The sequence below is a fragment of the Nerophis ophidion genome, linkage group LG03, assembly GCF_033978795.1.
Source record: "Nerophis ophidion isolate RoL-2023_Sa linkage group LG03, RoL_Noph_v1.0, whole genome shotgun sequence".
NCBI classification, from domain to species: Eukaryota; Metazoa; Chordata; class Actinopteri; order Syngnathiformes; family Syngnathidae; genus Nerophis; species Nerophis ophidion.
Window position 1 is genome coordinate 60,821,389 of NC_084613.1, and position 23,760 is coordinate 60,845,148.

The 23,760-nt window shown below is 42.6% G+C and overlaps 1 protein-coding gene across 2 annotated transcripts in view; it reads right to left on the reverse strand.

The window, feature by feature from the left end:
- The window catches only part of sobpa (sine oculis binding protein homolog (Drosophila) a), a 103,949-nt gene that overhangs the window by 79,614 nt on the left and 575 nt on the right, over positions 1-23,760 (reverse strand). The window lies entirely within an intron of this gene.

The following is a 23,760-nucleotide window of genomic DNA, read 5'->3' on the forward strand; positions in this document are numbered from 1 at the left end:
ACAGCCTAAGCAGGGAAGCCCAGACTTCCCTCTCCCCAGCCACTTCGTCTAGCTCTTCCCGGGGGATCCCGAGGCGTTCCCAGGCCAGCCGGGACACATAGTCTTCCCAACGTGTCCTGGGTCTTCCCCGTGGCCTCCTACCGATTGGACGTGCCCTAAACACCTCCCTATGGAGGCGTTCAGGTGGCATCCTGACCAGATGCCCGAACCACCTCATCTGGCTCCTCTCGATGTGAAGGAGCAGCGGCTTTACTTTGAGTTCCTCCCGGATGGCAGAGCTTCTCACCCTATCTCTAAGGGAGAGCCCCGCCACACGGCGGGGGAAACTCATTTCGGCCGCTTGTACCCGTGATCTCATCCTTTCGGTCATGACCCAAAGCTCATGACCATACGTGAGGATGGGAACGTAGATCGACCGGTAAATTGAGAGCTTTGCCTTCCGGCTCAGCTCCTTCTTCACCCCAACGGATCGGTACAACGTCCGTATTACTGAAGACGCCGCATTGATCCGCCTGTCGATCTCACGATCCACTCTTCCCTCACTCGTGAACAAGACTCCTAGGTACTTGAACTCCTCCACTTGGGGCAGGGTCTCCTCCCCAACCCGGAGATGGCATTCCACCCTTTTCCCGGCGGGAACCATGGACTCGGACTTGGAGGTGCTGAATCTCATTCCGGTCGCTTCACACTCGGCTGCAAACCGATCCAGTGAGAGCTGAAGATCCCGGTCAGATGAAGCCATCAGGACCACATCATCTGCAAAAAGCAGAGACCTAATCCCGCGTTCACCAAACCGGAACCCCTCAACGCCTTGGCTGCGCCTAGAAATTCTGTCCATAAAAGTTATGAACAGAATCGGTGACAAAAGACAGCCTTGGCGGAGTCCAACCCTCACTGAGATGTGTTCGACTTACTGCCGGCAATGCGGACCAAGCTCTGGCACCGATCGTACAGGGAGCGGACCGCCACAATAAGACAGTCCGATACCCCATACTCTATGAGCACTCCCCACAGGACTTTCCGAGGGACACGGTCGAATGCCTTCTCCAAGTCCACAAAGCACATGTAGACTGGTTGGGCAAACTCCCATGCACCCTCAAGAACCCTGCCGAGAGTATAGAGCTGGTCCACAGTTCCACGACCAGGACGAAAACCACACTGTTCCTCCTGAATTCGAGGTTCGACTATCCAGCGTAGCCTCCTCTCCAGTACACCTGAATAAACCTTACCGGGAAGGCTGAGGAGTGTGATCCACGATAGTTGGAACACACCCTCCGGTCCCCGTTCTTAAAGAGAGGAACCACCACCCCGGTCTGCCAATCCAGAGGTACCACCCCCGATGTCCACGCGATGCTGCAGAGTCTTGTCAACCAAGACAGCCCCACAACATCCAGAGCCTTAAGGAACTCCGGGCGGATCTCGTCCACCCCCGGGGCCTTGCCACCGAGGAGCTTTTTAACTACCTCAGCGACCTCAGCCCCAGAAATAGGAGAGTCCACCACAGATTCCCCAGCCACTGCTCCCTCATAGGAAGACGTGTTGGTGGAATTGAGGAGGTCTTCGAAGTATTCCTTCCACCTATCCACAACATCCGCAATTGAAGTCAGCAGAACACCATCCGCACCATTCACGGGTGTTGATAGTGCACTGCTTCCCCTTCCTGAGGCGGCGGACGGTGGTCCAGAATCGCTTCGAAGCCGTCCTGAAGTCGTTTTCCATGGCTTCTCCGAACTCCTCCCATGTCCGAGTTTTTGCCTCCGCGACCGCTGAAGCCGCACGCCGCTTTGCCTGTCGGTACCTGTCCACTGCCTCCGGAGTCCTATGAGCCAAAAGGACCCGATAGGACTCCTTCTTCAGCTTGACGGCATCCCTCACCGTTGGTGTCCACCAAGGGGTTTTAGGATTGCCGCCCCGACAGGCACCAACTACCTTGCGGCCACAGCTTCGATCAGCCGCCTCGACAATAGAGGTGCGGAACATGGTCCACTCGGACTCAATGTCCAGCACCTCCTTCGTGACATGTTCGAAGTTCTTCCGGAGGTGGGAATTGAAACTTTCTCTGACAGGAGACTCTGCCAGACGTTCCCAGCAGACCCTCACAATGCGTTTGGGCCTCCCAGGTCTGTCCGGCATCCTCCCCCACCATCGCAGCCAACTCACCACCAGGTGGTGATCGGTAGAAAGCTCCGCCCCTCTCTTCACCCGAGTGTCCAAAACATAAGGCCGCAAATCCGATGACCTAACTACAAAGTCGATCAGGGAACTGCGGCCTAGGGTGTCCTGGTGCCAAGTGTACATATGGACACCCTTATGTTTAAACATGGTGTTTGTAATGGACAAACTGTGACGAGCACAAAAGTCCAATAACAAAACACCACTCGGGTTCAGATCCGGGCGGCCATTCTTCCCAATCACGCCTCTCCAGGTTTCACTGTCGTTGCCAACATGAGCGTTGAAGTCCCCCAGTAGGACAGGGGAATAACCCGGGGGAGTACATTCCAGTACTCCCTCCAGTGTACCCAAAAAGGGTGGGTACTCTGAACTGCTGTTTGGTGCGTAAGCACAAACAACAGTCAGGACCCATCCCCCCACCCGAAGACGGAGGGAGGCTACCCTTTCGTCCACCGGGTTGAACTCCAACGTGCAGGCTTTAAGCCGGGGGGCAACCAGAATTGCCACCCCAGCCCGTCGCCTCTCACTGCCGGCAACGCCAGAGTGGAAGAGGGTCCAGTCCCTCTCCAGAGGAGTGGTTCCAGAGCCCTTGCTGTGCGTCGAAGTGAGTCCGACTATATCCAGCCGGAACTTCTCCACTTCGCGCACTAGCTCAGGCTCTTTCACCCCCAGTGAGGTGACGTTCCACGTCCCAAGAGCTAGCTTCTGTAGCCGAGGATCGGACGGCCAAGTGCCCTGACTTCGGCTGCCGCCCAGCTCACATTGCACCCGACCTCTATGGCCCCTGCTATGGGTGGTGAGCCCATTGGAGGGGTGACCCACGTTGCCTCTTCGGGCTGTGCCCGGCCGAGCCCCATGGGAACAGGCCCGGCCACCAGGCGCTCGCCATCGTGCCCCACCTCCGGGCCTGGCTCCATTGGGGGGCCCCGGTGACCCAGGTCCGGGCGAGGGAAATCTGGGTCCATGTTTTGTCTTCTTCATAGAGGTCTTCAAGCTGCTCTTTGTCTGATCCCTCACCTAGAACCTGTTTGCCTTGGGAGACCCTACCAGGGGGCATAAAGCCCTCGGACAACATAGCTTCTAGGATCATTGGGACACGAAAACTCCTCTACCACGATAAGGTGGCAGCTCAGAGAGGAGGTTCGACTATCCTATATATATAATCTTTGGAATCCTAAAAAAAAAAGAAAAAAAAGATGTGGGTTCTTGACTCTCATAATGATTGTGAATGATAGTCAAAATGTAAAGAAAAAGTGCAATTCTACTTTAAACACTTCTTTATTCATTTGGTAGAAACTGATCTAGAAGAATTTCATAGGAATAAGAGAAAAACCATCAAACACACTGAAGAAGTCAGTTCATATGTATTTAATTATATTTGAGACAAATATAGGTAACTAATTTCTTCCACTTGGTGCTGACCAGGCATTGTTAATGACTACTGAGTGCATATATTGATCTGTATTGATATGACATATCACTGTGGTGGCAAGGACAATAGGCAGACGTGACAGACGTGAGCCATGCTTCAAGTCAATGAAAGATAAAGTCATGGTAACTACTGCATATCCACAAACATTTAAGACCTGATTTTCTAAAGGTTTGCGTGTACTAAAACATGTGCAAACTTGATAGCACACGCAAAGCTGATCTGCTAAACGGGTTGGGTCTGTTAAGTGAGCAGAATAAGGTGTACAATCCATTTTGCGTCTCTGTCTTCAATAATATGCAAAATATATGCTGATTGTTAAAACGCCCACAATACTGATAAAAGAAATTGCAAATATAATTATTAAGCATGTGCAATGTGATTTATCAACATCCATCCATCCATTTTCTCCCGCTTGTCCCTTTCAGGGTCGCGGGGGGTCGCTGGAACCTATCTCAGGTGCAATTGTGTTTTGCAAGCACTATTTAGCGTTTTATTTAGCACAGAAAGAAACATTTTAAAAATATTGTCTATTCAGTAATACCCTACTATAATTTTATTAATGCTGGACGACTAATGGGGCTGATTAAAATTATTTAATTTGATGCGTTTTTGTGTCTGCTGGAGTTTTTTTTATGTTTTTACTTTACTTAGGAAATATGTTACCATTATATACCTCCAACATGAAAAGATGTCTTCCAATGTGCATTTGTTTGCGTTTTAGTTCTTTCACGTGAAAAAATGCACTAGCTATGCGACCCACATCATTGCGCATAGAATGTGAAAGTGAAAAAGTGTCAGAAAGTGTCAGTGTGCATGTTTCTGTTGTCTAGATTGTGATTCAGAAGTGATGTTACAGATTACAGATGTGTGCTGCTGGTTCAACACATCGCACACAGATAGGAGCATGATAACATGAATGGGCAGAAAATTATTGCCTTGTGGTGAAAGCCTGTAAGCATGCAAACTCCTAATTTAAACTAGAGTCCAAGCAATTCCTCTAGGAACTGCGTGTGAATTCCCTAATCATTGCTGAAACCAAATTTAAAAGCTCAATGACTGCAGAATTAATCGAGAACAAAGTTTGAATAAACAGTAGGAATGGTTTGAAAATATCAACTAAAATGCTAGTGGAAAACGTATTATGAATATAGAAATGATAAATGTATGTCCAAATAGTTCAAAATAAACTATTTGACTCAAATGTGTAAAATTGCACCTTGGGGTTCCCTCCGGGTACTCCGGCTTCCTCCCACCGCCAAAAACATGCACCTGGGGATGGATTGATTGGCAACACTAAATTTGCCCTAGTGTGTGAATGTGAGTGTGAATGTTGTCTGTCTATCTATGTTGGCCCTGCGATGAGGTGGCAACTTGTCCAGGGTGTACCCCGCTATCCGCACGAATGCAACTGAGATAGGCTCCAGCACCCCCCACGATCCCAAAAAGGCACAAGCGGTAGAAAATGGATGGATGGACGGTGTAACATTGCCAAAAATAGATTTTTTCTTCTGGTCCCTTCCAGGTTTTGAACTCACAGTTTTCAGGTGAAATGCATCAGTGTAATCTTCTTGACCAAAGAGTATATTTGCCAAATCAATGTCCAAATTTGGTTGTTAAAGGGAGCGACTTAAAAATCTACCATGAATTAAATACTGCAAAAGTACTATGTTTTTTGCAAATTTTGGGGATAAAGGACAATTTGTATTACAATGTTACCTAATTCTATGAAACATTTACTTACAAACAAACCTACATTTAAGGGGGTAAAGTTGAAACCATAACTTATATTAGTAGGGGAATTATAGACATCCCTGGCTAAAAGAAGACACTTTAAGCTTGAATCTGTAAGATCTCAAATATGATGCGTTAATGCTGGATTCTTGCTGTTTGCCGTTACAAGTCAAATTCAAAGGATTTCTTTGACTAAGTGAAGTATCTTGGTCCGTATGCATTTATGCGAAACTATTGATTTTCTGCTAATTTCAGGCAAAATAAATGTTTTTAAACAACAACTATTGTTTTCCAATAGCTTTGAACATTTACTTGCATTCAAGGTTATTTTCAGGGAGGGAAAAAAGGCAAATGTAAGTGAGAATGGTGGGCTAAGTACCAATTGTAATGTCCAATATTTTGGAAAATCATGAAAACTGTAAATGCTAGGATTTTTTTGGCTTTATCAGACTGATAGCTTTTTTGTCCTGACTAAGACAAACATTTTAATGGTAGAATGGTTTAAATTGGTTGAAAGACATGGAAGAAAAAGCAGAAAGAAAAAAAGGGGGAAAATATTGGAAAATTGTGAATTATAGTAAAACCGGTAATTTTTGGAAAGGTTTGAAAGAGCACACATGTCCTGAATGCTCTGAAGGTTTTGATGTTCGAACAACATCAATCCGATGTACAATGTGGAAGTTATGGACGACCAAAGAATATAAAAAAGGATAAGAATAAAAAGATGAAAAATGGTGCGGAATAACATGCAAAATAACATGTCTATTGGCATTCACACAATAAGCCAGTTTGCACCAGTTTTTAATTGCACAAACAGTGTTTGTAGATCACTCGCGACACGCCCACTCATAGCACACACTATTTCATTTTTTGCACACACTGATTAGTGTGTGGTATTTGGATCTTAGTAAATCAGGCCCTTAGTGTACTTTAGTGTATACCTTTTTTTTTAATCTGGAACATTCCTTTGTGCAATGTCTAAACAATATTATTTTCATTTAGATTTTTAAACATTGGTGTTTATTTTCAAGACCACCTGTAAAAATTAGCAAGTGAAGCAGTTTGACTGACGGTTTGTAGCGTCTCCCTGAATGGTCCCAACTGAAGGGAGCCCATGAAATAAACAACTGTTACAGCCTATAAAAACACACTAGTCAGGTGTTTTCACTGCAGGGTGGCTCAACAGAGTTACACACAAACGTACTGCTTGTTCTTTACAGCTGTATTCACTGCAATGTAAAGTATTTTGGACTTTTAGAAGTTGCCATTTGTACTGTTGTTTTCCATGCAATCTGGATAGAACAAACTTCATGGTGTCAGAAATGGGATCCCTGTGCAGTTTGGTTCAGAGTGAGCACATCTTGAACTGAAGATTCTGAAGGATGGCACAAAATCAGAGCAATGAGACATATTGATTATAACTGCCCATTTTTATTAAGAACTTCTAAGGCATGATTGCATCACAAACGAAGGGAAGTATTACAAACCTGAGCATGGATCAAACGGCTGTGCAAGTACGTTGAAAATAGTAATCACGACTATGTTTACCAAGATTAAAATCACAACTATTCATTATGTTAAGTAAAACATGTTTCTCACAGGACGGCAGTCTACTAATATGTAATGATAAGCGTAAGAAGATGGATGGATGGACAGATAGTCTAATAACAGGGTTACATAATCCATCCATCCATCCATTTTCTACCGCTTATTCCCTTTTGGGGTCGCGGGGGGCGCTGGCGCCTATCTCAGCTACAATCGGGCGGAAGGCGGGGTACACCCTGGACAAGTCGCCACCTCATCGCAGGGCCAACACAGATAGACAGACAACATTCACACTCACATTCACACACTAGGGCCAATTTAGTGTTGCCAATCAACCTATCCCCAGGTGCATGTCTTTGGAAGTGGGAGGAAGCCGGAGTACCCGGAGGGAACCCACGCATTCACGGGGAGAACATGCAAACTCCACACAGAAAGATCCCGAGCCTGGATTTGAACCCAGGACTGCAGGAACTTCGTATTGTGAGGCAGACGCACTAACCCCTCTGCCACCAGGGTTACATAAATGTTATCCAAATATTTAACGACAATTCTTTGTGGTTTTGTTTATTATTAGTATTAATATTACAGCTTTTTCTCAGTGCACGATGCCTTTAGCACTACTTAACCATTTTTGCTGTTTTTTTCGGGGCCATAAAAAACAGTTCCGCAGGTAGCCCGCACGACATCAATTGGAGACCCCGACTTTACTTAATCATACATTTAATTGTTTGTAATGTGATAATATAAAGTAAAGGACAAAACAAAAGAATGTAGTGTAACGATTGAAACCTTCAATGCAGAATTACTTTTTTGTATTCCCTGGACTTATACACAAGCTTGATGCAGGATGTGCATGAATTCCAATGGGGAATACATCTCGCCAGATCACAGCAAGAAACGTTGGCACTGGACTGAAAAAATGTCTCCAGGCTCTATTTAGCGCGATGGTAAGCCGTTAGTCTTGCTAGTGTGACTCAAACAAGACAAGCAGAGCAGCGTGTTGTCTAAGCTTCCACACCTGTCGCCGTCTCATAACAGCGGTACGACCTTTAACGCACACCAGGTTGGACTCCACTGAAATAGGTGAAACGAAGGAACCGACATTAGCAGCCCAGGAAAAGTTTGTTAATGCCGGCCAGCGAGGGGGGGTACTGTAGGTGTTATATGCAGCGGAGCTTGCTTTTTAAATGTTATCATCGCTGACCATCACTCGCATTTAATCGGGGCAACCAAAATTGTGACCGTTATCAATTAGTCAGTTTGATTGATCAATAATTTGGATAAAACAAACTTTATAGCTTCAATATGTATTTTAGGGTGTCACACGTTCGGCGCACTTGTTGCGCGGAGTTGCCACTTCGTGGATGCACACACTACCAGTCAGCAGGATTGCAGGTAAGAATACGTTTTAATATAATAAAACAAAAGAACACTGGTGCAAAAAAGGGGAAAAACAAAGCGCGTGCCAATGCACGGAAAGCTAATGCTAAAAACGTAGCAGGAAACAGAAAACATTAAACGACGTGCCACACGCACGTGAAGCTAAGGCGGAACTTAGCACAAAATAATCGAGGGCACAAGGATACAAAACGTGACGTGTTGCGAAAAGCAAGTAATGGACCGAGGACGAACTAAGGAACCAGGTGGGCTTAAATACACAAATAATTATTAGAAACAGGTGTGTGACAGGAGCCCGTGAGGAGGAACACAATACGTTGCCATGGTGACCAACACAAACAAGGAAGTGCTCAAACAAGGATCGGCAGAGTCCAGAAACGAAACATGAACAAAGACATAAATAGGGCAAAACCATTAACGATCCGAGTCACGGATCGTGACACTACCCCCCCCCCAAGGGGCAGATCCCAGATGCCCCAAAAACCCCAAAGTACAAAGAACCCCCCCCCCCCACAACAAGACAGTCCAAAAGAGAAGGGAGGGCGGAGGGAGGACCCGGTGGAGGGTTGGAAAGTCCCGTGTCCCGAATCCACCGAGGACACCACAGGCGGCGGCGGCGGGTGGGACGCCGCGGCCACAAAAGTCTAGGCGGGCGGGCCCGCAGAGGCCACATCCGTGGCTGACGAGGGCCAGGGCGCGTCCTGCGGGGAGGACGCCCTGGGAAGGGCCACCACCGTGGCCGGCGTGGGGGTGGAAGCACCCGCTGAGGAGGACGCCCGGGGTACGGCCCCACCCCTGGAGGTGGAAGCGCCCTGCGAGGAGGACGACCTGGGCACGGCCACACCCACATCCGACGCGGTTCCGGACCTGACGCTCGGCGTGGACCCGGGCGCCGACGTCGACTCGGGTGTCGTATTGGACGTCGACTTGGACATCGTCTTGGACTCGGGCGTCGGCTTGGACGTCGGCTCGGACGTCGGCTTGGACTTTGACTCGGACTCGGAGGCCGGCTTGGACTTTGACTCGGACTCGGAGGCCGGCTTGGACTTTGACTCGGACTCGGAGGCCGGCTTGGACTTTGACTCGGACTCGGAGGCCGGCTTGGACTTTGACTCGGACTCGGAGGCCGGCTTGGACTTTGACTCGGAGGCCGGCTTGGACTTTGACTCGGAGGCCGGCTTGGACTTTGACTCGGAGGCCGGCTTGGACTTTGACTCGGAGGCCGGCTTGGACTTTGACTCGGAGGCCGGCTTGCACCTGGACTCGGAGGCCGGCTTGCACCTGGACTCGGAGGCCGGCTTGCACCTGGACTCGGAGGCCGGCTTGCACCTGGACTCGGAGGCCGGCTTGCACCTGGACTCGGACTCGGAGGCCGGCTTGCACCTGGACTCGGACTCGGAGGCCGGCTTGCACCTGGACTCGGACTCGGAGGCCGGCTTGCACCTGGACTCGGACTCGGAGGCCGGCTTGCACCTGGACTCGGACTCGGAGGCCGGCTTGCACCTGGACTTTGAGGTGGAGGCCGGCGCGGTGCTGGCGTGGGAGGTTGGCGTGGTGCCGGCGTGGGAGGTTGGCGTGGTGCCGGCGTGGGAGGTTGGCGTGGTGCCGGCGTGGGAGGTTGGCGTGGTGCCGGCGTGGGAGGTTGGCGTGGTGCCGGCGTGGGAGGTTGGCGTGGTGCCGGCGTGGGAGGTTGGCGTGGTGCTGGCACTGGGGCAGGTGGCTTGTCTGTTGACGCGGGCGGAGCCAGCGGCAAGGCAGGCAGCAACCTCAATGGAAGGAGGTCCGCCTGTGCCACTGACACACCATCAGCCTTGCCCCCCCCCTCAGGAAGCAGATTCCAGATGCCAGATGGAGTTGGTGGGGGGGGGTTTTGTGCGAGCTTGGAGGCAGTCGAGGGCATGGGAGGGTGGGCGCTTGGAAGCCTGGGAGCTGGCCTTGTGCGTGTGCGCCGCACGCGTCCCTCAGGCAGATTTACAGCAGGTGCCGGGGAAGAAAAGCCACATGGAAAGCACCTGGCAGTCGCTGCTGAGGGGAAAGTCCTGCACTCATTTTGTGCACGCCCCTGCGCGGCGCCTGGCCGCCGCTGGAGTGCTCTCCTCCTGGGTGGTGTGACGTCACCGCGCGGCGTACAGCGCGCTGAGGGCAATGTCGGGGTGGCTTGAGACTGGGAGCGAAAGCGTTCCTCCGCGTCCGCTATCCTCGCCATGAATAGCTCCCAGGCCACCAATGTCGTCCTCGCTCTCCCATGGACAAGAGTCTGCTCGGAGCTCCCGGAAGATCTCCGATTTTTCCTCATCGGAGAGGAACACCTGTTCTTGCTGGGGCTGGAGGAGTGCGAAGTGGCTTTTAGATCGGTCCATTCTGTCACGCGTTCGGCGCACTTGTTGCGCGGAGTTGCCACTTCGTGGATGCACACACTACCAGTCAGCAGGATTGCAGGTAAGAATACGTTTTAATATAATAAAACAAAAGAACACTGGTGCAAAAAAGGGGAAAAACAAAGCGCGTGCCAATGCACGGAAAGCTAATGCTAAAAACGTAGCAGGAAACAGAAAACATTAAACGACGTGCCACACGCACGTGAAGCTAAGGCGGAACTTAGCACAAAATAATCGAGGGCACAAGGATACAAAACGTGACGTGTTGCGAAAAGCAAGTAATGGACCGAGGACGAACTAAGGAACCAGGTGGGCTTAAATACACAAATAATTATTAGAAACAGGTGTGTGACAGGAGCCCGTGAGGAGGAACACAATACGTTGCCATGGTGACTAACACAAACAAGGAAGTGCTCAAACAAGGATCGGCAGAGTCCAGAAACGAAACATGAACAAAGACATAAATAGGGCAAAACCATTAACGATCAGAGTCACGGATCGTGACATAGGGAAAATAACTGAAATATGTGCATTAATATCCATCCATCCATTTTCTACCGCTTGTCCCTTTCGGAGTCAGCTGCATTCGGGCGGAAGGCGGGCTACACCCTGGACAAGTCGCCACTTCATCACAGGGGCCAACACAGATAGACAACATCCACGCTCACATTATATTTTTTTATAAAAACTTCTCTGCTGTTTGCTACCACACAGATCACTGCAACTGTGTCCGTGTATTCAAAGTTCCAGGCACTAATTTGGATTTTGATGTAACTTTGTCAGCATGTTTGAAATAAACTACTGGTCATGATCTGGCAGCTCTGCTGCCACCAGTCTTCTTTTTGTTTTCAGTGCCTGGTTTGTGGGTCACAGGGCGAAGCCCCGTGCACACACACCTGATACTCATTTTCGAATAGTTACTTAAGCTCTCCAGACCATTTACTCGGCGCCAGTAGATTCCTGACGGTTCACCCTTCCAAACGTGTTTATCTCCTCTGCTTTGGCTCCTTTTTGGACACTGAAGCATCGAATATGATGTTCAATGCAGGTACTGCAATATGTTTGTTCTTACAAAAATTATATTGCTAAAAAAGTAATTGTCTTGTTCCAATGGCACCCCCAGGTTGATGGCTTGTTTATACACATTGCTTTGAAAGATGTATCACAGCTCAGTGTTAAATATGAAATACAAATGAGAAAAACAGCACCAGAGGTCTCACAGATCAGTGTTTAACACCAAAAGCATTGTGTGAGAGTCAAGTACAAACTGCACAAAAGCAAGGATTCCCCCCTAAGCAAATAAGTTCCATACAAATTGAATGTCTTCTTCAAGTGATAACAAAGCATCTCCCTCACTCTGCCACGCTTTTTTCCCCAGCACCTTGTCCCCTGTGTCACCCCAGTACTTGAAGAAAGTGGGAGGGTTATTAAAAGCAGAATATAATCTTGGTTGGCGGCTCAATAGAGCAGCAGCACAAACTTTGGCTTTTGGGGAGCTGAGGATGAAAAGACAGCAATGCGCTGATCAGCCACACCAAATGTTTAGTTAGGTATACTGTGTATTAGGTGTGTGTAGGGGGTTAGATGCATGTACGTGATTCTGAATCAATTTATAAACGTCAATTATCAATTATTGAATGAAGTAATTCTGGCGGCGAATGAAGATATACGAGTGACATCTGTAATTAGAAAGTGACATAATGTTTCGATGTAAGATCATCGGACCGTGTTTCGATACTATGAACAAGTGTTTCCCAACCTTTGTTGAGCCAAGTCACATATATAACTTTTTTTAAACCACCACCAAAAGAAAATGTATGAACGACAGTTGGTAGATAAACAGAATAATTATGTACCTTCTAACCATACAGGGCACAGGTGTCAAACTCAAGGGCCGAAGACCAGAACTGGACCGCCACATCTTTTTATTTGGCTCACAAAAGCCGAGAAATAATGTGTGTCAATAAAGTTTTTTAGCTTTTTTACTAAATGTATTCATTATTTTCATTTTGACGGAAAAACAATTCATGCACTACATGTAGTTGCATAAATTTGAATCTTTATACTATAACGGTACTCTACTCCTTTTGAAAAATACCTGTTCCCCCCCTTTTTTTTCTTTTTCTTTTTCCCAAAGGGCATGACAACGCAACCTCGTCACCTCGTGACATAGATGGTTTTACAAGCATGTTCGGCAGCGTATTTGGCTTAAAAACTAACGATAAAGGTGAAACCATAACACTGAACTGGGGAGGGTGGGGCTTTTCTGGCTGGCTGAAATATTGTGTAAATTATTTTAAAACATGTTCTGATCGAGTCCTTCAGAACAGAATGATTAGCAAGCTCAATATTACATTTTATATAGATATATTTATATGTAGATATATTTATATGCATATATGTAAAGCGCTTTGCGCTATATAAATATAATTCACTTCACTTCATATATATAGAGAGATAGATAGATGGATAGATAGATAGATAGATAGATAGATAGATAGATAGATAGATAGATAGATAGATAGATAGATAGATGATAGATAGATAGATAGATAGATAGATAGATAGATAGATAGATAGATAGATAGATAGATAGATAGATAGATAGATAGATAGATAGATAGATAGATAGATAGATAGATAGATAGATAGATAGATACATAGATAGATAGATATATGTAGCCAGTTCCATTAATTTGTTTTTGAAATGATACTTTTTTGCCCCTTTGTATTATTTTGTCTGCTTTTGATTGTCTGTGTATATATATATATTTATATATATATATATGTATGTATGTATATATATATATATATATCATATGTATATATATATATCATATATATATATATCATATATATATACATATAAATATATAGTACATATAGTACATAAGTACTTATAGTACATCTGTGTGTGTGTATATATATATATATATATATATATATATATATATATATATATATATATATATATATATTTATATATATATATATATATACATATATATATATATATATATATACACACACAGACAATCAAAAGCAGACAAAAGAATATATATTAAAGCTGCGAATCTTTGGGTGTCCCACGATTTGATTCAATACCGATTCTTGGGGTCGCGATTCGATAATATATCTATTTTTCCGATTCAAAACGATTGTGTATTCATTCAATACATAGGATTTCAGCAGGATCTACCCCAGTCTGCTGACATGCTAGCAGAGTAGTAGATTTAAAAAAAAACTTTTATAATTATAAAGGACAATGTTTTATCAACTGATTGCAATAATTTAAATTTGTTTTAACTATTAAACGAACCAAAAATATGACTTATTTTATCTTTGTGAAAACATTGGACACAGTGTGTTGTCAAGCTTATGAGAATCGATGCAAGTGTAAGCCACTGTGACACTATTGTTCTTTTTTTTTTTATAAATGTCTAATTATAATGTAAATGAGGGATTTTTAATCACTGCTATTCAGAAATTATAGCTAATATTGATACTGTTGTTGATAATATTCATTTTTGTTTCACTACTTTTGGTTTGTTCTGTGTCGTGTTTGTGTCTCCTCTCAATTGCTCTGTTTATTGCAGTTCTGAGTGAAGCTGGGTCAGGTTTGGTTTTGGAATTGGATTGCATTGTTATGGTATTGCTGTGTAGTGGTTTGTTGGATTGATTAAAAAAATAATAATAAATAAAAAAATTTAAAAAACGATTTAAAAAGAATATGAGAATCGATTCTGAATCGCACAACGTATTTGATTCGATTCGTATTTGAATCGATTTTTTCCCACACCCCTAATACATATATATATATATATATCTCCTGATGATATATATATATATATCTCCTGATGATTGAGGGAACCCCTCATGAAACAGTTCTGTAGAGACGAAGTAGTCTTGTGATTTTTCCCACACCTACAAATATATATATATATATATATATATATATATATATATATATATATATATATATATATATATATTACATTATATATATATATATATATATATATATATATATATATATATATATATATATATATATATATATATATATGTAGACAGACAATCAAAAGCAGACAAAAGAATACACAGGAGCAAAAAAAAGACCAACTGAATTGTGGTCTAAGAGTATCTTTTCAAAAACAAATTAATGGAACTGGCTTCGACATTTTAAGGCAATCAAAGGTCTTCTGTAACAGTCAATGAAGACCTATGTCGTAATTTGGTTCACTCTCGTGATCAAACTGCTCCAGATGTCTTCGCTTTGAAGGGTGCCTTGTTCAGACTGCATGTTTCAGCTCCCTCAATAGATGTTCAATAGGATTTGGATCAAAGCTCCTACTATAGGCCACATCAAAATAGTCAAATGTTTTGTTCTTAGCACTGAGACCATGTTTCCTGACAATAGGCAGCAAATTTTGCTCCGGAATACTTCGAAATTTCATTGTACCCTGAAATGACTCAAGACATCCGGTTCCAGGTGCAGAAAAGAAGCCTCAGTCCTGTTTCAGTCATATTTCATTATAGCTAAGTTATTGGTGACCATTGAATGTTTTTTCTTTCTTTAATGGAAGGGTACTGTATTAATAATTATTTCGGTGTCAGTTTACACAGCACCGTGCTAATTCACATTTTAAACATTACACAAAAATGGATAAACAATACATTTCACAAATTGGTTAAACCTTTAAATTTAAGGCAGAAATTCTACTCATCTGCCAATGCCCATAACTGTATCTTAAGGTACTTTCCAAAGAGAGCAACTATGCTTCTGACTCAGTGCCTTGTGTAACCCAAGGGCCCAAAACGGGCTTCACATGTGCTCATTATGTGATATGATTGTTCAATTTGAAGGTTAGTTGTCTAAAATTTCACCAAGAAGCTTTTCTACATATCTATAAAATTGCATTGTGTTTTTTATTGCAGCAGTGGAATGAGAGAATGGCATACAAACATGAAGTATACATATTTCTCTTAAGTACTCAGTTGGTCCCATCCACTCCCATTAAAACTGCTATTTTTTACAAACTGTAATCCTGGTGTATTAATTTGCTTTGTCGATGAAAACCAAATTCTTATTCTTATTCTTGCTGATGAAAAAAACTGAAAATATTGTTTTGGTGTAACTGTCTGCACTCCTTAACTACCAGATGGCGCCAGAAAATAATAGGCACAATTTTAGAGCTCAGTAGGCATTGTAAAAATAATCTTTTTTGTCTACTTGTCTACTCTATCACCATCAATGTTGTTAATTTTTGACCTATTCAAGACTGTGATTACCCATCTTGTGCAATGTATTTTTAGAAATATTGCACAGTTTGCATTTTCCCATTATATATATTTTCTTTTGACAAAAAGGCAATAATAGAGCAGAAGTTTTTCAGATGTCCAGCAGTGAAAGTAAAAACAAATATTATTTTATTCCTGACCTATGAAACTTATATGAGCAGATCCATTTTGAATCCTAAGAGTAAGGTTGTATTGTCAATCTTAAGAATGCAAAAATAAAACCACAGAAGGTCGCATTTCAGTTGTATGAAAAATTAAAATGAACTGTACACATATTGAAGAGGTTCATTTAGCCTACTGACGTGTATTTATAAATGGTTGATTTATATAGGCTAGTCAGGTACAACACTTTACCCTACTAGCCTATATAAATCAACCATTTAAAAAAAAAATAACTGTACACAATATTTTTCTGCCCTTTTTTCTAGAAGTGATTTGAAAAAGTAAATTTCAGACTTATTTCTCGACATTGGATAAAGGTAACTAGTGTAGCTTGCAGAAACGACGAAGATGGGAACTGGACGTCACCATTGCAGGTCACAGAACACCATGATAAAATTCCCAAATCAAGGCAACTTTTCCTTTTCCAGATGCCTCATCCTCTTTTCCCATCTCTACTTTTTCCAATCCCCTGCTCCTTCTCTCTGCTTTCATTTCCTTCTCCTTTCCTTGATATCGGATCCAACGGCAAAACTCAGGTTACAGTTTTTACAGCTTAGCCAGCCCCATGCATGCGCCATACATTCCGTTCTCCCCTCAATGCCCACTCCACTTCTTCCCCTTGATTGCTCACCAGCTTACTTTGTCATGGCACACATTAAGCTGCAGCCAGATGAAGCCAATGCTGTCAGACTGTCAGGATTTCCAGTGAGAACCCTTACAAGGGATCATTGTGTAATTGTGTATGAGCGTGTGAGTTTTTTCCTGAAGCTGTGAGTTAAAGTATCAAAAATGAAAAGACATAAAAAATACTAAAGTGGGCATATCCTACCACTTTTTCATTGCTGTGCGTGGAGCAATGTTTTGAGAACAGCAACACAACATCAATGCATGCAGTCATACTATCAATTACATAAAGTGGTAATAATTACACATTGGCGGGTGAAAAGGAGACTTTTCCTCGTATGCGTTTCTGTGAACTGTACGAGAGAAAACTCAAGTTTGAATAGTGAGCAACTATTGAACTTGTCTTCCATTTGAGAAGTGTTTTGATACCTTTACCACAACTATTCTATCTATACTTCTCGTATTGACGGGAAAACCGGCAGTGGGCCCTTTTCCCTACATGTGCAACACTGTATTTGCAGATGGCTATTGATGAAACACTTTGTGTTGTCATTTCCCAAATAATTGATTATTTGGTCAGTTGCATAATAAAGCGACAGTAATTAATCATTGGTGTGCCAAGATGTCATCATGCATATTACAGTTATCTATGACACTGATTTTTGTGCATGAAGGCACTCCAGGAGGTGCTTATACGGATAAAGAAAACAGATAATGGACTCCTTGCTGATGTTGTAAGTTCATCTTAACAACCAAGAAGTTAACCTTACCAAATATGACCAATATTACAACACCGCAAACATAATTTGGGACAGATGTAACATAATGCACCTCTGTTTTACATGGTACCAGGGATATGCTGATCAATCTGCCACCAATCCCTATCGGACAAATTTTCATGAAAAAGTATGTGGAGGCCAATCCCCTCTGGCAGATACTGTTTTTACTTTTAGTCTCCGGCTGACTAGCTAGCAGTAAATTGAGTTAGTGATATTAGTTAGTAATGATCACCTCTATTGCGGAATATGAACTGCATTTCTTTGTATCTTAAGTAACATTATCCCTGCAGTCCGAGGCTAAACATGCTACACACCGACAGCAAGCTGGGAGCAGGCATACTAATAGCCAAGCTATTCGCTAAGCAAGCTTTAAAGAACACCGAGATATAGGAGCTTAGTAAAGTTTAAGGAGTGTAGATGGAAGCGCGTTACAGCAGAAAGTAAGTAGGTATTAACAAGAAATTATCAAGTAGATTAATAAGAGTTGAGAGAAAATATAATATCACAACGTTTGGTATAGGGCTGGGGGATATGGCCATTTTTTTAATATCGCAATATTTTTTAGCACATATCGCGATACACAATATATATATCAATATTTTGCCTTAGCCTTGAATTAACACTTGATACATATAATCACAGCAGTATGTTAATTCTATGTGTCTACACTAAAACATTATTGTTCATACTGCATTAAGATATGCTCATTTCAAACTTTCATGCAGGAAATCACAACTCGAAAAAAATCACTATTTTTTTCATACGGTGTTGATCTGGAAATATTGAATGGAGATGTTGAAATGTGCAGTAAGCACTCTTCATTCTCTAGCAGGTGACTTTTCAAATGATGCTACATATTAGCAGTAATGCTACTTTTCATAGCAACGCTTTTGCCCCACACTTGAAAAATTATGGTTGTCTGTTCGACATCTTCCCACTTGAAGCCAAAACACTGCAAGACGATGGACCCCCAGCTGTTTTTCTTGGGAATTAATTATTCCTTCATTTGTTACCAGATTCGCACCTTCTCTCTCGTATTACCACTCCGCTAGCATCACAGCTAACGTTACCCATGCTGCTACCTTTCTGCTCCGCGAGGGCGTATACGTATGTGACGTGTGACGTGTGTAAGAAGGTGCGCTAGTCTGTCTGTGAGAAGGACAGACAAGAAAGAGCAAGGAGAGCCTGTAGTGTAATGCCAGCACTGCGTGAGAACGTATACTTGAATATCACGATCTAGTAATTTTCTATATCGCACAGAGACAAACCTGCGATATAGCGAGTATATCGATATATCGCCCAGCCCTATGTTGGTATGTCAATAGACGTAAACAACACGTCAGGAGAAGGCAAATCCACCCATATATTGGTGGTGTTGATACCAAGGGTAATATGATCGATACTAGCGCGATTCAGTCAATATTTTTATTTTTTCTAAATCATTTTGTGTTTTGTATTTTGTTGATGTTTACAAATTCAGGGAATAATTTCCAGAACAGAGGATGACTTTAAGGAGAAGAACCAAAGGATTTAAATGAGAAGTATATAACAGTATTTGTTTTGGTATTGTTACTATTGACTTTGTTTTGCTTAAACAAATTGTATGTAATAAAAGAGAACAAAGAACTGCCCTAAATATTGTGTTGATATTATTAAACTGCCAATAGCACTTATCACAAATAAATTGAGAAATGTACAGTTAATACATGTGATCGGTATCGGTTTTGGTACCAGTAGATCGGAAACCATCTGTAACGTCTGGGTAGCATGGTGATGCGGTTCGTTCTTCCTTGATGCAGATCGGGCTCGGACTCAGCGTGAAGGTAAGAAATAATGGTCTTTTTGAACTAAAAACAGACTAAGAACAGAAACACTGGCACTGGGCACAAAAGGCAAAACAAATAGAACTAGCATGGGAGCTACAAAGAACCAGGAGCGCTAGCATGGGAGCTAGAGAGAAAATATATACTTAGCGTGGAAGCTAGCAAGGTTGCGAAACGGAAAACAGGATCGGGAACAGAGTCGTTACTGTTGCGAAACACAAACGGCGTGAAACACAAACTACGAAGCGAGAATGAGTGGACAGAAAAGGCAGGCTTGAATAAGGACGTAATCTCTAGGCAGGTGCGCGTCAAAAGCAAGGGACAGGTGAAACTAATAAGAAACCTTGGTGACAGAACAAACAATGAAGTGCACAAACAAACGCAAAAATCCACAAAACATATGATGTGGGCAGCGGATCATAACACCATCGACATAATGCACCTCTATTTTACATTATCACACCCACACAAAAAAAATCCACAACACTATGTCTACCTGCACCATATAACAAGACCAATTATTGACAATATTGCGCATATTGACAGAGTCAAAGAGATTACTTTAACATTCTGCTATGGCAGTAGAACTGTGCTGCATCATACCGAAAAAAAATGTAATTGTGCAATTTACAATTACCAATTTTGCAGGGGTAAATGTACCCCAGAAGCCGCAAAAATAATTTGCAGTCAAAATAAAATTGATTTTTGTAGGGGGAGTTTACTCCAGAAGTGTATATGTTTTTTTGTTTGTGGTGTCACTACTATAACATGCAGAGAATCAGTAATGGCAGAGGTACAATACGATCAAGACCAATCAACCAGGAAATTGTGTAATTCACAGGCATCTGCCCGACTTCTCAGTACAACATGGTCAACAATAAGTTGGCATTGATAATGTCAACAAAACAAGGCGAGCGGTGTAAATTGGATCCCCATGTCGTTCACCATCATCGTTGAATCAAGAAATGCATTTTTTTTCTTATTGTAGTAAATATGTCATACATTTCCTTTATTTCTGACAGCTGTCTACAAATTCACTTATCATGTTCCTGATATTAAAAAACAAAAATCCCTGGAGAGAACAAGAACATGTTTACCTCTCTCTCTTCTTTGCCTGATCAGATTTTTATGAATAGTTCCTCCTGCTATAGGACAACTTGAAATTATGGCTTAAACAATAAACAAAGACAAAAAAAAATCATATTAATTCAACAGTTTGTGTTCAAGATTTGTATATACTGGAAGACTGATATATTGTTTCTCTTCAGTCAAAGGAAATTTTTATTTCCTTGCACTTAATATTCGAATATTGCCACAAAATTCAACAAGACATGCAGGGAAGCTTACATGTACAGAACTTTATGAACTTGGCATTCACAATCACAATACTTTATTAGTACAATACCATTTGTTTTAATTAATTACAGAAAAATATATTCAAAATGACACACAATATTTATTGTAGAATTAATGAAACCTGGACCAACATCATTTATGCAGTATATTTAAAATATCCAACAAAATAATTAATTTAACCCTTCACCTTGAATCTTGAATTCGATTCAATATAAGCTTAAAGGAAAATCTGATTTAAAACACTTAAAACCTTTATTATATTAGTATGTGGAATTAAATTATGGAACGGCTTAACCAAAGAAATCAAACAAAGCACCAATATGATTCCGTTTAAGAGACTTTTCAAACTACCAGTGTTCACAAAGAACACAGAACAAGAATTATGATGAACATCTTCAACCCTTTTGTCCTTTTTTTTTCCATTGAGACAAAGATTATTTATGTATTTAATATGTGTATGCTTACTATGGTATATTATTTATTTGTTCACTGTTCTGTTACAGAGAACAAGGACATTGGATAAAATTGCAATGGTATGAAAAGGGGTAGGATTAAATAAGCTCTGCTTCTTCCTACTCCTTTTTGGACGTGCTGTAATGAAACAACTGGTATTGTGTGATGCATTACATTGCATCGAATGCATGTTCAAAATAAAATGGAACTGAACTGAATTTTATTAATTTAATAACATATTTCAGTATGGCAGTGATGCGGTGGCTACTTGTCCAGGGTGTACGCCGCCTTCCGCCCCAATGCACCTGAGATAGGCTCCAACACCCCCCGCGACTCCAAAAGGGACAAGCGGTAGAAAATGGAGGGATGGGTTTCAGTATGTTTTTTTTGTTTAGGTTCAACAAGTTATATTGAGGAACATCCCGTTTACACTTGTATTAATTTAACCAAGAGCATTAGGCAGAACCAAAGTGTATTTATAACTGCCGCTTTTCAATGTTTGTTACTGATAATTCATTCACAAAATCCATCCATTTTACACCGCATATTCCCTTTGGGGTTGCAGGGGGCGCTGGTGCCTATCTCAGCAACAATCTGGCAAGTCGCCACCTCATCCCAGGGCCAACACAAATAGACAGACAACATTCACACTCACATTCACACACTAGGGCCAATTCAGGGTTGCCAATCAACCTATCCCCAGGTTCATGTCTTTGGAAGTGGAAGGAAGCCGGAGTACCCGGAGAGAACCCACGTAGTCACGGGGAGGACATGCAAACTCCACACAGAAAGATCCCAAGCCCGGGATTTAACTCAGGACAACGAAGGGACTGAACCCTGACTACTCAGGACCTTCGTATTGTGAGGCAGACGCACTAGCCCCTCTGCTACCGTCATTCACAACATTATTTTTTAAAGGCCTACTGAAATGACATTTTCTTATTTAAACGGGGATAGCAGGTCAATTTTATGTGCCATGCTTGATCATTTCGCGGTATTGCCATATTTTTGCTGAAAGGATTTAGTAGAGAACATCGACGATAAAGTTCGCAACTTTCGGTGCTAAGAGAAATGCCCTGACTCTACCGGAAGTAGCAGACAATGACGTCACACGTTTGATGGCTCCTCAGATATTCACATTGTTTTTAATGGAAGCCTCCAACAAAAAGTGCTATTCGGACCGAGAAAACAACAATTTCCCCATTAATTTGAGCGAAGATGAAAGATTCGTGTTTGAGGATATTGATAGCGACGGACTAGAAGAAAAAAAAAGTTAAATAAAAAAAAACACGATTGCATTGGGACGGATTCTGATGTTTTTAGACACATTTAGTAGGTTAATTCTGGTAAATCCCTTATCTTTCTATTGTGTTGCTTGTGTTTTAGTGAGTTTAATATTACCTGAAAGTCGGAGGGGTGTCTCCACGGGTGTCTTGACGCGCAGTGTCTCAGGGGAGTCGACGGCAGCTATGGACGGCACAAGCTCAGCTTTTCTCCGGTAAGAACTGACTTTTTAAACATAATTTTCTCACCGAAACCTGCTGGTTGACATGTGGTCGGGATCCATGTTCACTTGAGCGCGCTCTGATCCAAAGGAAAGTTTCACCTCCAGGAATTTTAAACAAGGAATCACCGTGTGTTTGTGTGGCTAAAGGCTAAAGCTTCCCAACTCCATCTTTCTACTGTGACTTCTCCACTTCTCCAATATTAATTGAACAAATTGCGAAAGATTCAGCAACACAGATGTCCAAAAAACTGTATAATTATGCCGTTAGAGCAGACGACATTTAGCTGTGTGTGTGCGCAGCGCTCATACTTCCTAAAAATCTGTGACGTTTTGCGTACACGTCATCATTACACGACGTTTCAACGACGAAACTCCCGGGAAATTTAAAATTGTAATATAGTAAACTAAAAAGGCCGTATTGGCATGTGTTGCAATGTTAATATTTCATCATTGATATATAAACTATCAGACTTCGTGGGTTTCAGTGGGCCTTTAACACTGACACTTTTTTATCTGAATATTTAAAAGTTTGCACCTGTGTTCAAGTGTCACCATTTTGAAATAGAATGTGGATTGACAATGTGCAAATGGTAACACAAATATAAAAGCATTTAATAATAATTTGAATTAGAAATTAGAAAAAAAATAGTGGTCTAGAGTTGATGTCTGCATATTGGATGGCTCTTAACACAAAAGGGTTGCAATCCTGCTTTTCATTGCAACTAAAAATCGAAATTTCCACAATAATTTCTGTAAAATCTCTGCACATCCACCCAGAAGAGCGTTTTGCACGAGACTGCCCAAAATGTGTACAAACAATGCCCAAATGGAGACAAAGCGGATGCGCGCACACACACGCGCGCGCGCACGTACACACAAAATGCCAAGATCACTTTCTTCCACCTCGATTAACCGCATTTGAGCTCAAATATCATGATATGCAGGGCATTAAATCCGGTAATGGAAACAACGTGTTTTGGATCAATATGGGGAGGGGGGCGTCGAACCTTGCAGGCCCGACACGGTGCGTAAAGCTCTCAACAGACGCACATCTGGAGCACACGCATCTGGCCAGAGCACCCAAACGCATCTGACTCCG